The following is a 17646-nucleotide window of genomic DNA, read 5'->3' as shown; positions in this document are numbered from 1 at the left end:
GTAGGCCCAGTCTAAACACAACTACAACAATTTTTTAAAGTGAAAGCAAGTTTATTAAGAAAGTAAAGGAATAAAGAATGGTTACTCCACAGGCAGAGCAGCCCTGAGGGCTCTGCACCCATTTTAAGAACAGTTTTCTTTCAGAAGAATTGGACTTCAAGACTCATTTCCTTTGTAATTTCACTATTAGATTCAAAACTACAATCACAGAAGTAACTTGAATTTGTTCCCAAAAATATGAACCACAACACCCTGCTGGACTCCCAATCCCCATTCCTGGTCCAGGCCCAAAGGAGGGGGAGAAACAAAGAGTTGATCACACCAGGAGAGAAAAGCACTAGACTAGGAATCAGGGGCCTTGGCTTCTCCACTAGCCCTTTCACCTCTCAGGCGAGTCAGCTCTGAGCATCCATTTCCCATTTGCATTTCTTTAGAATGAGGAGGTAGAATAAAAAGAACCCCAAAGTCCCATTTTTCCAACTCTAACATTTCATGAGCCTAGAGTCTCTCTTCATATACTTTGTTATGCAGGGAGTTTTGGTAGCATCTAGATACCAACAGTGAAAAATCTGGATCTTCAACTACGAGTCTCGTCTCACTTCACTCAACCTTTGGAAACTCTTAGGATTTGGGAATCAAATTTGCATTAACAGGTAGGGCCTGCTCCAAATCACAAAATTTTTGGCAATGAATTTTGGCAGAGAAGTTACGGCTGCATTCACACACATTTACACACACACAGGAGGGAACTTTCTAGAAGAACTGATCTTTGGCCTTGGCTCCAGATACAGGAACCCAGAGAAGAGAGTTCAAGTTCCTAGCTTTTGTCTGTCTTTCTGGACAAAGGGCATGTGCCCTATCCCTTCTGTTTCTCTGCAGTGTAACTATCTTGATCCTCTGTTAAATCACTAGGTAGCCTGCATATGCACACTTTCGAGAGCTTTTATTGGGGATCTAGGAGTAGGGAAAGCAGGACTAGCTGTTGAAAGCAAGACTAGCTGTTGGTCACAAGTGCTAGTACAGGCTGAGTGTCCCTTATCAGAAATGCTTGGGATCACAAATGTTTTAGATTTTGGAATATTTGCATATATATAATCAGGTATCTCAGGGATGGGACCCCAGTCTAAACACAAAATCCATTTATAATTCATATACACCTAATACACACAGCCTAAAGGTAGTTTTGACTGCGACCCAAAACATGAGGTCAGGTGTGGAATTTTCCATCATGTGGGTGCTCAAAAAGTTTAAGATTTTGGAGCACTTCATATTTCAGATTAGGGAAACTCAACCTGTGGTTCCAATTACAACAAGGGCAAAAGGAGACATTCTGTTGCATTATTTCATTAATATGGTTGGCATGATGTAAAACCACCCAGGGACACATCCTGTAGAGGAAATGACACTCCAAGCAGCACCATCTGCTCCTTTTTGTGTCTGGCATGATCTGTTTTTAACCTCAGGTCACACCTGAGGTCCACCTGGAAAAGCCCTGTGGCAGCTGCTCTAAAGAGCACTCTTTCTCGGATCTACATTTTCAGGGCACTCACAGCCCCTCTCCCACTTCCCTATCTTGCTGGCTGGCTCTCTAGTCAATAAGCATTCCACTCCCCAACCTAGCAGAAGCCTCTGAGCAGGTGCACAGAACCCTGGCATGGAATTTTTCACAAGAAAAGCAAAAGCTTCTGAGAACTATAAATCACATCTGATAAGGAAGGCTTTGGGGATTCATGGTAAAGTTCTCTCTATAAAACACAAAGATGAGATTTAGAGCTGAGGCTTTGCATTGAAAATCCTCTTTATTTTTTTTAAAGCAGCAGTACATGTGCATTGAATTTAGGCACTATTGCGTCTGTCAACTCTCACCAATGGTTAAAGTTTTGCACCAAATATTTGGAAACAATGCTACTGGAGAGTTCAAACTTTTTTTTTTTTTTTTTTTTTTTTTTTTTTGAGACGGAGTCTCGCTCTGTCGCCCAGGCTGGAGTGCAGTGGCCAGATCTCAGCTCACTACAAGCTCCGCCTCCCGGGTTTACGCCATTCTCCTGCCTCAGCCTCCCGAGGAGCTGGGACTACAGGCGCCCGCCACCTCGCCCGGCTAGGTTTTTTTTTGTACTTTTTAGTAGAGACGGGGTTTCACCGGGTTAGCCAGGATGGTCTCGATCTCCTGACCTTGTGATTCGCCCGTCTCGGCCTCCCAAAGTGCTGGGATTACAGGCTTGAGCCACCGCGCCCGGCCGAGAGTTCAAACTTAAAAACAGGATTCTCTCTTTTTGTTTTTGGGTTTTGGAATTTTTTTGGTGGCACCTTTTCTTGATCCAGGACAATATCCGCAACACCACAGTAGGGCCAAGAGTTTACTATAACACTGTTCTTCCTCAAACAAACTGCATAACCTAGTAGAATGTTAACCTCAAAGTAGAGATATGGATGGATGCAGCTTTAAAGATACCTCCTTGAGAAATGAAAACATGTACCCACAGAAAAACTTATACACACATGTTCTTAGCAATACTGCAATATTATTCGTAACCAAAAAACAGAAACAACCCAACTGTCCATCAGGTTATGAATGGATACACAAAATGTGGTATATCAATATAACAGAACAGCATTCAGCAATAAAATGGAATGAAGTACTGATACATGCTAAAACATGAATAAGCCTCAAAAACATTATGCTAAGTGAAAGAAGCCAGTTATTAAAGACCACATATCATATGATTCCAGCTATATGAAATGTCCAAATAGGCAAACCTATAGAGTGAGAAAGATGAATGGTTGCCTAGGGCTAGATGGGATTGTAGAGAAATAGGGAGTGACTTTTTGGGGTGATGAAAATGTTCCAAAAGTAGGTTATGGTGATAGATGTACAACTCTGTAAATATACTAAAAACTACTGAATTGTACTTTAAATGTGTGAATTTTATGACGTGTTAAAAAAAAAAGCTAAGTGAAAAAAATACAAAGCTGAATGTACAGGTACTACCAGCCGAAGACAGAAACAACAGAATCCACACTATGTTTATGTTAGGGTGGTAGAATCATGCTGATTTTTTTTCCCTTTTATTTTCCAAGCTATCTGTAATCTTGCGCTTCCCCACCAAAAAACATCTCTCAGTCTTCCTTCAAACAGTTTGCATAGACTGCTATAATTTAAAAAGGAAATTAAGTAAAATCACCTTGTTCCCTTTTTGCAGTTACCTTTTACAAGCCTCCGTCCATTTAGTTTGTTGAGCTCAACTGAGAATAATCTAAAGGAAGAATTGGATAAACAGGCTCTTATGCCATTCCCAGAAGCCAGTTTCATTTTACTGTCTTTGTCAGAAGCTGAAGCCTAGTCTAGCCAAAGAAAATTTCAGCAAGGACAGTTTACATAAAGGGCAACTCCACACTCTAATCTTAAATTTCTGTGGGTGAAGGCAAGTCACTGCTGGCAGTAGGTTGGACTTGGAAAGATTAGACATTCCCTCTACTCTACAAAGGGTGGCAAGAAAGGGGAGGCTGGGAAAGATCTCTATTTGTGTCTCTTCTCTGAGGTTTTGTATCCAATCTCCAACTGCAGAATCCTGCATCATTTTTCATCAGAGAAAATCCTCTTCTGAGTAATAAAGAATTGTCAGTCACCACCTCTGCCGTCTGCGAACCCACTGAGAATCTATTACTGTCATCAGGAATCCCAGGCTAACTTCCCTTAAACCAAGCGAGGAGGCTTTGCCAAAAAATAAAATAAAATAAAACAAAACACTTGTGTATGTGTGTAGGGGGGGAGTACATTTAAGGGCACACTGCTATCAGGTAATTTTAAGGATCTACTAACACTGGCGACAGTAACAGGGAACTACATCTGTTTCTGCTTGAGAAAAATGCTTCAGTAATATCCTGTTTCAGGAGTACTGTGTGAATTCTTGGCACGCAGCCTTCAGATGTTTCAAGGGTGGTTATTTTCCTTTTTTGAGATACAAGAGCCAGGGAGGGAGACTACATTACAGGCAACACCACAGTCTGTGAAATTAGTTTCAGTTCTCACTGCTGCACTTCCTGCTGTCGCTGTATCCAGTACCTTCACAGACGCTTAACTGTCCCAAGCCTTGATAGTAGCACAGTTGGCCTTTCATGGCTGAAGTGACCCAGCTCAGTGCCACTGCAAGGTCCACCAGCAGAGCGACTTCCACACTCAAGTAAGAACCAGAGGACGAGAGAGCAAATGGAGGAACCCTGCTGGTTTCCAGGCCAAAAAAACTAAAAAGGCAAGAAAAAGGACACCATCGCAGACACATGAGCACAAGAAGAACACAGGTGCCTAACAGGCTCTGCCGCGAAAACCTAAGCCTTGTAAGAGGTACCTCTTTCCCCAGAACTTGTACTTTTTAAGATAAAAGGTTCTTACACAGAAACACAAACTCACACTCATCCAAGGGACACACAATGGCTGTTGCCTTGAATCCAAGCCAGGGGTGGAGTGAACAGATCTTCATGCGCAAGGACAGTCCACCCAAAGGTTCCTGAGTAGTATGGAGCTCATGAGAAACCTGGGGAAAGTCTCTATTTTCCCTAGTTTTGCATTTGTCCCAAAGCTTACCCTTAACCAAATGTCCTAATCCTCAACATTCAAGTCTGCAACAAAGCAATGTTTGCTCTCAAAGTTGAAAAAAAGACAAGACATGGGGTTCCTTCCTCTATTGGCTCCTTCTGATCTTTCTCCTACTGCTTGAGCGAACACCTTCTAACAAGACTTCCATAGTGTCCAGACAGAAAGAAGAGGGAAAATAAATCCTGCTTGTCAGCTTCAACTAGGAGACAGCATGTCAATTCAGGAGCTTAATAACTCACTTCATGTATGGCAATTACACAACCTGGGCCCAGTGGATCTGCTGACGTTCGGGCCTGCAAGTGTGAACTATCTCTTAGTAAATGGGGAACTAGAGGGGAAAGACAACCATGTGTGCCCTCTGGCCTTCCCTCTCTGCTGGCAAGTGGTTCTGCTTCATTCTCCACAGTTCACTTGTTTGGTAGTGAAATAAGGAAGAGTATCTACCTCACTTTTTTTTTTTTAAGATGCTGTATTTCTCCCAGCCCACAAATGATACCAGTAGTAACGTGGTTGTCAGAAGAGCTAAGGATATGAAAAAAGGGCAGAAGAAATATTTGAAGCAAAAGTCAAGTTTTTATGTGGGAAACGGACAAGCAAAGAGGGAGTGAAACAATGTTTCGTAGCAATAAACTTGAAAGAAGTTCTAACTTTTAAGAAACCAGGTGAATTATTACCTTTTGGAAGGGGGGTGTGTGTGTATGTAGAGGGAAGGCTGCCGCAGGAATTGCTGCCCCAGCAAAAGAGCAAAGGAGGATATCCCCTACTGAGAGATGCACCATTACATAAGAACACAAGCTCAGGCCGCACACGGTGGTTCACTCCTGTAATCCCAGCACTTTGGGAGGCCAAGATGGGCAGATCACCTGAGGTCAGGAGTTTGAGACCAGCCTGGCCAACATGGTAAAACCCTGTCTCTACTAAAAATACAAAAATTAGCCAGGCGTGATGGCATGCACCTGTAGTCCCAGCTGCTCAGGAGGCTGAGGCAGAGAATCGTTTGAACCTGGGAGGCGAAGGTTGCAGTGAGCCAAGATTGCGCCACTGCACTCCAGCCTGGGTGACAGAGTGAGACTCTATCTCAAAAAAATAAAAAAGAACACAAGTTCAATCATCACACCTCAGAGACTGGCCAGGAAAACAGACAAAGTGCTGAGATCTCTTTATCTGCCAGCCTGCATCTGTAACACCTCATTCCACCCTTCTTCCTCTTCTATCTCACCAAATTCTGGGCTTTCAGAAGGTAGGCTTCAGCGAAAGAAGTCAAACTCAGCCATTTGACAGTGGATTTGCTCTCAGGTGTTCAAACACTGAGCATCCTGGCACCTGGCTCTATCTAGGTGTAAGTGAGGATTTGTTTCATATGCCATTTCTACTACAATATCCAAAAAATTACTCTGTAGACAGGAAGTCCTATCTATCAGGACTCATACCAATACTGTCCTCTGTTTAACTCGCTGGGCAGAAGTTCTTTCAGCAGCAAATGGCCAACAATGAAAGCTAACAACATAAACCAAAACAAATTGACTTAAAGGCTGTGAGTCCATGAGAGCTGGATTCTGACTTACTCAATGCAGTACCTGCAATACATAGCACAGTGCCTGGCATACATTGTGTATCACATAAATACTTGGGAGTACTGAAGGAAAGAATGAACAAATGACTCTTATGCAAACATACCGTAAGTGTGTACCCTGGAGAAAGAGTTTAGAATGCTCCTGATCTGAGAAACAGCCTGAAGCAGCAGTGCTTTGAGAAGGTTTTAGAAAGACTCCAGGTTCAATTTTACCAAAAGGTAAACAAACCGGAAACCAGCAGTATAATCTAGTAGTTCAGACTGTGGGCTCCACCATGAGATACCTAACTGACACGGGCGAGTTATTTAACTTGTTTGGTTTGGGTCTCAACTAGAAGAATGGGGATAATAATATCTACCTCAAAAGTCTGTTGTTTATTAAATAAGTTCAAAAAAGTAAAGCCCTTAGCACAAAGCTTGGTACTCAGTAAGTCCTCAAGAACCTTTCCATATCATTGCTGCTTAATTAAATACCTTCTTTCCTGAGATGCAGAAATACCTCACCCAACTCCAGGAAAATTTTAATTTCTGGTTGAATATGCTTCTAGCTAAAAACATAAAGCCCAGAGAACTCAGAAGTCAGTGCCAAGCACATGTCTCTACTAGCCTCCACTAGATGGTGACAATTTGGGTGTGGAATTCCCAAAACAGAAAAGGTGTGTGTGCGTAACTCCTATGTATTTTTTTAACACAAGAAGAACGAAAACAGCAAGAAATGAATTAACTACTGTGAAGGGTGGAAAGCCACGCTTCCCATCTCTGTAGATCAAAAAAGGGGGTAAATCCCTAGGCCTAATTGAACCGAGTAATCTTACTGCACCTCTGGAAGAGCACACAGGAGCCCAGTTAGCAAGAGCAACAAAGCCCAGCATGTCGCCTGCCACCGAAAGAAAATTTTGTGGGAACAACAGCTTTAGGCCTCTTTGCCCAGACGCCAACTTCCCTTTAACCAGACCAAGACTTTATTTTGACGCCTCTTTGCTTCTGGGTCTTGCTGTCCGCATAACCACCTCCCCCTCCTGCTCCTAAATTCATCCAGAGTAACTTTTCTCCACTTCAGCAGCTCCCCAGCCACGACTCCCATGAGGGAGAGTCAGATCCACACTCATAGCTGGGGTCTCAAAACCAAGCGTAAAAAAGGAAAGTCTGTATGTACGTGCCTACTTTTTGAAAGAAAAGAGCTGGTTTCGGGGAGTTTAGCCTGGTTAACAAGAGACGTTTTTGAGATTAAAGAGCAGCCGAGGCGCGGGGGCTCCCGAACGCTGCGGAGCGCACAGGCGAGCTCTGAGATTTCCTCAGGAAATCCACCTTCTCTAAGCCAGCCCTGCCCGCCCCAGCGCAAGCCCCGCAGTTTTGCTGGGCTGAGGGCAGTAATGACAGTGGCACAGAGGGCCTCTGCCTACCTCCTCCGCACCCACCGGCACGGCGTCTGGCTCTGCCGGCGCTGCCCCGGCAGCGACGCGGGACGGCGCGCCCCGGACCGCAGGTCACTAAGTTCCCGGCCGCAAACCAGCCGCTGGTCCCCCCGGCCGCGCAGCCCCCACTGCCGGCCCGCCGGCCGCGCCACGCCAGCGCGGGGCTCCCAGCGGCGCGGTTCGCGGCCGGGTGACAGCGGGCCGGCGCAGAGAAGAGCGGGGAGCCGCCGAAGCCGGCCCGGGCTCCGGCCAGCGTCAATCCTGGGCGGTGCGCGCTGGTCCCGCGCCCCTGACAGCCGGCCGGGCGCGTCGGGGGCACAATGCCTGCCCCGCCGCCCCCCGCCCGCCGTGACAACTCACCCGGGAGCCGGCGGAGACCTCCGGGATGGGGGCGCTCACCGCTTCCACGCCGCCGCTTGCGCGCGCCCGCAGCCTTCTCGGGTCTAGGGGAGGCCCCGCTTGCCCTTGTCTAGCTCGCTCTGGCCGGCGCTGTGGGCAGAGGAAGCGGGCGGGAGGGAGGGAGGTGGCGGGGCGGTCGCCGGCTTGGGAGAATAGAACTCGGCGGTAGCGGCGGCTGCAGCGTCCGCGTCACTAACCCAGCTGTACCGCGCGGGCGGGGGAGGCCCCGCGGAGGGGGAGGGGGCGGGGAAGGGGCGGTGCCAGGCGCGCACGCAACAGCGACGGCGTCGCGCCGGCGTCGCGCCGCCGCGACCGCCCCGACCGCCCCGCCGGGAGGCCCCGCACGCACGCGCCGCCGGCCGGGCCAGGTACCCACGGGAGAAGCGACGCGGTTGGGGAGGTGGGGGGTCCTTAAAGGGACAGTCCCTCTGCGCTGGAGTGGATGGGGCGGTGGCACCGACTCAGCTGGACTGTGCGGCGTTTGCAGTGCGCTCTTCAGTTCGTTTACTATTATTATTATTTGCATTATTGAATTACTATGATTTGAAAAGAATTGTACTGCCGTCAGGTTTACAAGGCTTTTGACGCATGTTGCCTTGTTACCTGTTGAATTGCTCGTCTGAACTATCTCTGAAGCAGGTTATTATCTCCCTGTTAAGCAGTACTCTAAACTGGTTCCTAGTCTGCCAACATTAAAGCTGCCCGGGGGGTGGGTGGGGGTGAAAATGCAGATTCGGGGCCCCACCTCCAGCCATTGTGGTTCAGTGGGGTCGGACTTGGGAATCTGTATTTTCACTAGCATTCCGAAGTGAGTGATCCTTCAGCATGCTAAAAGCACACAAGGGATCTCAAGGTTGAGAAAACCGCAGTTGAGGCACGACTGGCAGAGCCCGGGCTAGAGGCCTGCCACATTCCTAACTGTATTTCCCCTCTTGAGCCTTGCCTCCTGGGGCTATTTTCTAGCACATACTGAGTGAGCAGTTTGTGCACTGTATGGCTACATCGTTTATTGGTGATCTCTCATGCAGTGTGTCCTCGGTTTATGTGTTTACAGGGCCCGTGGCGCCTTGATGGGGAGGACTCTGGCTTTTTATCTTTGTGCCCCAGGGCCTTGCACCTTGTAGGTCTCCGAGGTCCTCAATAAATGTTAAGGAACTCCTACTTGTAAATCAGTGGTAGAGTTCACATCTGGACCTACAGACTTGTGTCTTTGCTGCAGCTTGGGTCAGGCAGGCCTCTTCTCCCAGATGCTCTTGGACAAAAGGATACACCTTCTCAGGGCCTCTCACCAGCCCTAGTTCTAGTAGGCTTTCAGGAAAAGTGCTGTGAATTAACAGGGCATGTCCTTGTGAAGTAGCTTGAACCAAATAAACAGGATGCTCCTCCCCATGCACACAGACCCATCCCCAAAAGAACCCTTCCCTTCTGGGCCCCACAGCAACCTGTGGCTTGTTGACTTTTTCATAAGCCTATCCTTGTTCTGCCTTCTTTCGTCCTTGCCTTCTTGGGTCCACACTCATTAGAGAAGATGGGCACCCCTCCCTTCCTGCTCATTTGGGGCCACACTGCCCAGACCACTAGAAGATTGAAAAGCAAACCTCAGAACTACCTGGGTCTGCAGCAGAGCGCAACCAAATCAGTGTGGGCAGCAGGAACACGCCAGGCAGACCCAAGGCTCAGGGAGGGGACAAGGAGGGAAGGAAGCAAGGGAAAGGGATGGAGGAAGAATTGGAGAAGACGAATGGAGAGAAGGAGAAAAAGAAAGAGAAGAAAGGGAAGAAAGCAGGCATGGATGGTTCAGGTCAGATCAACTGCTGAGGTAACTGAGCCCTTGGCTGTGCACTGAAGTCAGTTTGGCCACTAAGAGGCTCAGTAACTTCATGCAAGAACTGCCACCTTATAAAATCCCTTATGAGACCCTATGCAGATCTGTCCATCACTACCCAAAAATCCTCAGCCGGGCACGGTGGCTCACGCCTGTAATCCCAACACTATGGGAGGCCGAGGCGGGCGGATCACGAAGTCAAGAGTTTGAGACCAGCCTGGACAACATGGTGAAACCCCTTCTCTACTAAAAATACAAAAATTAGCCAGGCATGGTGGCACATGCCTGTAATCTCAGCTACTCGGGAGTCTGAGGCAGGAGAATCGCTTGAACTCAGGAAGCAGAGGTTGCAGTGAGCCTAGATTGTGCCATGCACTCCAGCCTGGGTGAGAGAGTGAGACTGTCTCAAAAAAAAAAAAAAAAAAAAAAAATCCTCTCCCTGACCTTCAGGGTCCACAGAATGAACTCAAACTCATCAGCAAGGACTGTAGTATCCTGTGCTCTCCACAATTGGGCCCAAATGCTCTCCATCCCTCCACACACCCCACTCCAGCCTCCCCATACCACCTGCTGGTCTCTAACAAGCCATTCCTGTCACATCTCAGTCACAAACCAGGTGCCCATGCTGTTTCCTCAATCTTGAAGGCCTTCTCCACTTACCCTTCAGAATCTTCCCAAAGCTGCTGCTTCTACTTTTCTGTGGCACTTTGGTTGAGCCCCAAAGTGCCACAGAATAGTATTAAATTAAAAATTTTAAACATTTTAAATATGTATGTATGTATGTATTTTGACGGAGTCTTGCTCTGTCGCTCAGGCTGGAGTGCAGTGGTGTGATCTGAGTTCACGGCAACCTCTACCTCCTGGGTTCAGGGGATTCTCCTGCCTCAGTCTCCTGAGTAGCTGGGATTACAGCTGGGATTAGCATCCATTTCCTTCTGCTTTGAATTGCCAGAATCAGGGTCAAGTCTCCTCCCTTTATAAATGCCGGCTCACCAGCCTTTCCTGTCTTCTCTTCCTCTCCCATCTGAAGTTCCATTGGCCTCCTCTGTTGAGCTGATGAAAAGCCCCTGTTACATTCTACACATAGCCCTTGCTCTTCTCACCTGCAAAATGGAATGGTGCTTCCTTGTCTGGGGTGAATATCATCTTTCTGTCATTGAAAAGATCTCACAAGATGAAGGTTAAAAATAATTTAGACAGACATTCTCAAGTGGGAGGGATCATAGATTTTTAAAAATAAAATTGTTTAAAATTTTTAAGTTTTTTTTTTTTTTTTTTTTTTTTTAACAGCTTTCTCACACTGTAATCCCAGCATTTTGGGAAGCTGAGGCAGCGCGATCATTTGAGGCCAGGAGTTCAAGACCAGCCTGACCAACATGGCAAAACCTCATCTCTACTAAAAATACAAAAATTAGCCGGACATGGTGGTGCACGCCTGTAATCCCAGCTATGTGGGAGGCTAGTCAAAAGAATTGCTTGAACCTGGGAGGCAGAGGCTGCAATGAGCCAAGATTGCACCACTGCACTGCACTCCAGCCTGTGCGACAGAGTGAGACTATGTCTCAAATAAATAAATTAATTAACAGTTTTATTGAGATATTCACATACCAGCAAGTTACAGTTTAAATTTGTATATTTATTTTGTATAACTTTACAAATTGTACAAATTTGTACATGTACAATTGTACATTTAGAGTGAACAATTCAATGGTTTTTAGTATATTTACAGAGTTGTACAATATTTTAGAACATTTTCATGACCCTAAAAAAACTCCTATACCTATTAGCAGTCACTACCCATTTCCTCCCTCCCTACCACCTTCCCTGCCTCCCTCCCTAGGCAATCAACAATTTACTTTCTGTCTCTATAGATTTGCCTATTCTGAGCACTCCCTATAAATGGAATCATACAAATATGTGGCCTTTATAATTGATTTTTTGTTTCTTCCACCCAAGATAATGAATTTTAAACCAGAGCTAATTTTTTATTTTCACTTTTTAATTCAGACCCTGCCTTACTCTAAAAGGACTTAAGATGGCTCTTTGAACTAATATTCCTGGGTCCTTCCAGATTTCCAGCATAAATCTTTTTTTTTTTTTTTTTTTTTTTGATGGAGTCTTGCTCTGTAGCCCAGGCTGGAGTGCAGTGGCGTGATCGGAGCTCACTGCAACCTCTGCCTCCTGGGTTCAGGGGATTCTCCTGTCTCAGTCTCCCGAGTAGCTGGGACTACAGGTGCGTGCCACCACGCCCAGCTAATTTTTGTATTTTTAGTAGAGACGGGGTTTCACCATGTTGCCAGGCTGGTCTCAAACTCCTGACCTCAGTGATCAGCCTGCTTCTGCCTCCCAAAGTGCTAGAATTACAGGCGTGAGCCACCACACCCGGCCAATTTCCAGCACAAATCTTAATACTCTGCTCTAAATCTAGGTGCTGGAAAATGGCATGGGGGTTAGATTAGTCCCATTTGGTGGTGAGTAGAATAGCCAGCCATCCCAGTTTGCCTGGGACTAAGGGGATTCCTGGCACGTGGGACTTCCAGTGCCAAAATTAGGACAGTCCTGGGCCAATCAGGATAAGGTAGTCATTCCTATGATAAGAGTCAGGAGGCATGGTACTCCTTTCATCTCCAAGGAATCTAACAAGGGGTGTGTGCCTTTACTGCTTGTAGGCAAAGGAGTTTGGCTCTCTGAAAGTGAGAGAAAAGGTTCAGAATAAGTACATGGAATCTCAGTTGCTATGGTTATTACATACAATAGTAGTAATGACAGCTACTATTTACAAAGCACCTACTGTGTGTCAGGTGCTTGGTAGGGACTTTATGTGTAACCTCAATGTTGGCAACAGTCCTCCAAGTTAATTATCATTAACACCATTTTACAAGCAAGGCTTAGGGAGATTTTTTTTTGACATATCAAAACCACATAGTATGTATGTTGCAAAACCAGAATTCATTCTTGTTTGTCTGTTCCAAAGGTCACACTTTTCCAAATAAACCATGTGGTTCCTCCCACCCCCAATAAAAATAGCAAATAAAGACTGAAATTGTCCTCATAGATCTCTTGCTTTTTAAAAAAGTGCTTTTTTTGCATATCAGCTAGTTTTTTTTTTACAACATCCCCATAAAATGAAGCGACATTATTGTTCCCAGTTTTACCTATAAGGAAGTTGAGGCACGGAAAGGTCACTAGCTTATCTGATCTCATATAGAAATTAGCATGAGTTTCATGTTTTGATTCAAGATTCCTCGGGCAGCCTTCAAAGCCCTGTGAAAGTAAACCCATTTGACCCCAGAGGAGGTGGAAGTATTCAGCCCACCCTCACCGCAGAATGTCAGAGTCCAAAATGGGTGGGTTGTACAGGGCTAGGCCAACAGGAACTGAGAAGCAACTCCCACTCCAGAGGAGGAATATCTGGGCTCAGGTGGTTATCTGAATTTGTGAGCCTGCACCATCACCAGGGGCAACCCTTCTTGGAGCTTGTCGGGAGCCTGTGAGAGCCAGGCTTGGTGACGCAATCCCTGCCGGCCACCGGTCGGAGGGTGCTTTGTAGAGGTCATAGTTCAGGGCTTAGATCTAGGCTATTCACAGCAGCAGCTATGATTCCCTATCCACTCCAACTCTGACCCTAGCCCTAGAAAATGTGCACTTGAGGCTGCCCAATTAGCAGGTACATATAAGAGGGCAACCTATCCCTTCCTGCTTTTCTGAAGCATGTCTTTGACAACATTCTTTCCCTGACACAGATCAGGTTAACTGGTAAAAGTGTTGGCCCCATTTTTCACACAAGGAAAAACTAAGGTAGAAAGGGAGCATCTACCTGCTATGTCCCCAGATGGTATTCCAGTGGAAGATGAATGAATACCAAATCCCCCCACCCCTGGTGCCAGCCAGCCTGATATCCTGCTGTTCCTCTTTGCCTTTTGCCCAAGGGCTGGGCAGTGACTCTGGGAGACAATCTGCAGGGAAGAAGGAAGGGACTGGGGATAGCCTAGGGCCTGAGGCCTTTCTAGACACAGCCAGCCCACAAACCTCTCCCATATACATGCGCGCGCACACACACACACACACACTCACACTGCTCCTGGTTATTGGACTCTGTATTCCCTCCCTGATGGTTCCTTTTCATGTGATTTAATGGGGAGAAGACGGAGCTGTGAAGCTCTGGCAGATACACCTCAGAAGGTCTTGGCTCTAGGACTTGTTGGCTGGATCGATAGGGTCAGTCCCTCTTTTTTGCTGGCCAGGGAGCTTCAAAATCAGGGTATTTTGATACCTCCAAAATCAGGGTATTTTGAAGGTGCTGATGATGGACCCCAAGGTGCAGGTTTTCCCCCAGGCATGTCAATGAACCCCCTGAAAAAAGCTCCAATACATTAAGTATGTACTGTCTGCCAGACAATGCTAGTGGCTCCACGTATATGATCTCATTTAATCCCTGCAATAGCCTCTGAAATAGGTATTAATACTATTATCTTCATTTTGCGTATGAGGAAACTGAGGTACATAAAGTTTAAAGATGAGGCCAAGGCCACAGTTACTAGTAGCATGTCCTGCTTCTTACGGAATACAGCTATAATTTGCACTGTAAAAAGCAATGTGATTTTTAAAGGGGGACCAGAGCAGGTTACCTGCAGTGGTGTGCTGAAGAGTGCTCAAACTGTCAAGAATCAATTCTAAAATGTCCAAGATTTTCGTAAGCTAGCTGTTAAACACAGCCTTTGTTAAAAATTAAATTATGGCCAGGAGCAGTGGCTCACGCCTGTAATCCCAGCACTTTGGGAGGCCAAAGCAGGAGGATCACTTGAGCTCAGAAGTTTGAGACCAGCCTGGGCAACAGAGACCTCTTCTCTACAAAAAATACAAAAATTAGCCAGGTGTGGTGACAGGTGCCTATAATCCCAGCTACTCAGGAGGCTGAGGTGGGAGGATTACTGGAGCCCGGGAGGTCAGGACTAAAGTAAGCTGTGATTGTGCCACTACACTCCAGCCTAGGTGACAGAGCAAGACTCTGTCTCAAAAATAAATAAATAAATAATATATATGTAAAATTAAATTATAGTTGTTAAAGTAATAAATACTCCAGTTACCACTTCCTAATTATTAGTTATTTTACTACATTATATATTTTTTTTACTTTTTCTGCCTCCCTCGTCTTTTTTTTTTTTTTTTTTTTGAGACGGAGTCTCGCTGTGTCGCCCAGGCTGGAGTGCAGTGGCCGGATCTCAGCTCACTGCAAGCTTCGCCTCCCGGGTTCACGCCATTCTCCTGCCTCAGCCTCCCGAGTAGCTAGGACTACAGGCGCCTGCCACCTCGCCTGGCTAGTTTTTTGTATTTTTTAGTAGAGAGGGGGTTTCACCGTGTTAGCCAGGATGGTCTTGATCTCCTGACCTCGTGATCCGCCCGTCTCGGCCTCCCAAAGTGCTGGGATTACAGGCTTGAGCCACCGCGCCCGGCCTCCCTCGTCTTACATTATACTCTTATCTATGCTTTCAAGTTTATTTATGTCTCTTATATCTATATGGTGGAAGTACATCATATTATGCTACTTCTCATCTCTTCTCAACTCCACATTCAGTGACATCACATTGATAGTTTGAAATCAGATACAGTGGAAGTATTTACACCACAGAAATTACCAAATATAAATCAGCTCCCACCTATAGAACAAGTTGCTAAACATTTACAATTGAAATGTGAAACATTTACGTCTGGAAAACTGAAAGCTTCTAGCACGAGGGTCTGTAGCAGTAGTAGAGGAGGTGAAGCCAGGGCTAGCTGAGCTCACCAGCAGAGCCAGCAGGGTGAGTGGGTGCAGGGCGCATGTGGAGTATCTCTAGGAGGCAGCCAGACCACGTAGTCTCCATTTTACAGGGAAGGTGAATCCTCAGACCAGGTGAGAAATGTTTGATGCCTCAAAAGTATGTCGGTTCCTGCCGGGCACAGTGGCTCATGCCTGTAATCCCAGCACTTTGGGAGGCCGAGGCGGGCGGATCACCTGAGTTCGGGAGTTCTAGACCAACCTGACCAATATGGAGAAACCCCGTCTCTGCTAAAAATACAAAATTAGCCGGGCATGGTAACACATGCCTATAATTCCAGCTACTCGGGAGGCTGAGGCAGGAGAATGGCTTGAACCTAGGAGGCGGAGGTTGCGGTGAGCTGGGATAGTGCCATTGCACTCCAGCGTGGGCAACAAAATAAAGATTTCTTACTTTCCATATCCCCCAATAGAGTGTGTTCGCCAGTTACCAAGGGAGATGGAGGAACAGGAACCTGAGAGGAAGCCTGCCTGGAAGAAGGGGTCCGCTGGTCCTCAGTCCCTTGTGAATGCCTGGCCTCTAGTGGTGGGAGTAAGAATGCAGCCTCTGCCCTCCAACCTTAGGTCAAGACGCTGAAACCCTCTCCCTCCACAGAGTACAATCGTGGCATTTCCCAGCACAGAGCACAGGACAGCTGGGACAATCCTTGTGGGACAAATGGACGATGGACAGAAGCATCTGCTTCCAACGGGAGGGTCTCCACCATCCCCTTAGAACCTATGCCCCCTTTGGATAGTATTTTATGACACCCCCCATCCCACTACCATGAAATGAAAATCAGCATAATCTGCCTACACACATAATTGCAAAAAATAAATGCATGCATAGGTTCACCAAAAGACATGTACAAGAATGTTCACAGCATCATTATTCATAATGGCCAGACTCTAAAAACAACACAAATGGATATGGTGTGTCCACATGATGAAAACAAACAAACTTCTGCCAGGCGCGGTGGGCACAGTGGCTCACACCTGTAATCCCAGCATTCTGGGAGGCCAAGGCGGGCAGATCACTTGAGGTCAGGAGTTTGAGACCAGCCTGGTCAACATAGTGAAACCCCGTCTCTACCGAAAATTCAAAAATTAGCGGGGCGTGGTGGCGGGTGCCTGTAGTCCCAGATACTCGGGAGGCTGAGGCAGGAGAATCACTTGAACCTGGGAGGCGGAGGTGGCAGGGAGCTGAGATCGCACCACTGCACTCCAGCCTGGGAGACAGTGAGACTCTGTCTCAAAAAAAAAAAAAAGAAAGAAAACAAACAAACTTCCAATTCACACAACAACATGGATGAATCTCACAAATATGATTTTGGCTGAAAGAAACCAGACATGAAAAAAGCATGCACCGTATGATTCCATTATATCAAGTTCAAAGGTAGGCAAAATTAATTTCAGGTGTTAGAAGTAAGGAGCGTAGTTATCTAGAGGAGTTGTGACTGGGAGGCACCATGAGTTGGACTTCCAGGATACTGAGAGTGTTCTGGTTATGAAGGTATGTTTATTTTGCAAAAATTCATAGAGCTGTACTCTTAAGATTTGTTCACCTTTTTGAAGTATGTAGTTATTCAATAAAAAGTTTACTTAAAAAAAATCAATACAATGCCCTAACTATAATATAAAAAAGAAAAGGCCGCTTGCACCTAAAGTCAAGTCATAGTAATTACAAATGCAGACAGATGTAGGTGTGGGATTTTAGTGATGCAAATGCCTTCAACAGTGTCGCTGTTATGTTCTGAAATGTTCAGCTCTTGGTAAAATGCTGAAAAATAAAGCACATTTTTCCTGTAGTTGTATTATTATTATTATTATTTGTTTTTATTTATTTTTTTTTTTGAGATGGAGCCTCACTCTGTTGCCCAGGCTGCAGTGCAGTGGCGCCATCTCGGCTCACTGCAACCTCTGCCTCCCGAGTTCAAGCGATTCTCCTGCCTCAGCCTCCCGAGTAGCTGGGATTACAGGTGCCCGCCACCACAACCGGCTAATTTTTGTATTTTTAGTAGAGACAGGGTTTTGCCATGTTAG

The 17646-nt window shown here is 46.2% G+C and overlaps 1 protein-coding gene and 1 long non-coding RNA gene across 2 annotated transcripts in view; one reads left to right on the top strand and one right to left on the bottom strand.

The window, feature by feature from the left end:
* SUSD6 (sushi domain containing 6) overlaps window positions 1–8175 on the bottom strand; it is a 104019-nt gene extending 95844 nt beyond the window's left edge. The window contains exon 1 of the mRNA XM_005561611.4: window positions 7943–8175. The gene's annotated coding sequence lies outside the window, so the exon portion shown is untranslated. The remainder of the gene's footprint in view (window positions 1–7942) is intronic.
* A 106-nt stretch (window positions 8176–8281) lies between these two features.
* Window positions 8282–17409, top strand: LOC123574579 (uncharacterized). Its single transcript, XR_006699598.3, has 2 exons — window positions 8282–8349; window positions 16038–17409. It is a non-coding gene; the product is annotated as an uncharacterized lncRNA (long non-coding RNA).
* The last annotated feature ends 237 nt before the right edge of the window (window positions 17410–17646 follow it).

Source organism: Macaca fascicularis, chromosome 7 (genome assembly GCF_037993035.2).
Source record: "Macaca fascicularis isolate 582-1 chromosome 7, T2T-MFA8v1.1".
Taxonomy (NCBI): Eukaryota; Metazoa; Chordata; class Mammalia; order Primates; family Cercopithecidae; genus Macaca; species Macaca fascicularis.
This window is presented reverse-complemented; position numbering and strand designations above follow the sequence as displayed.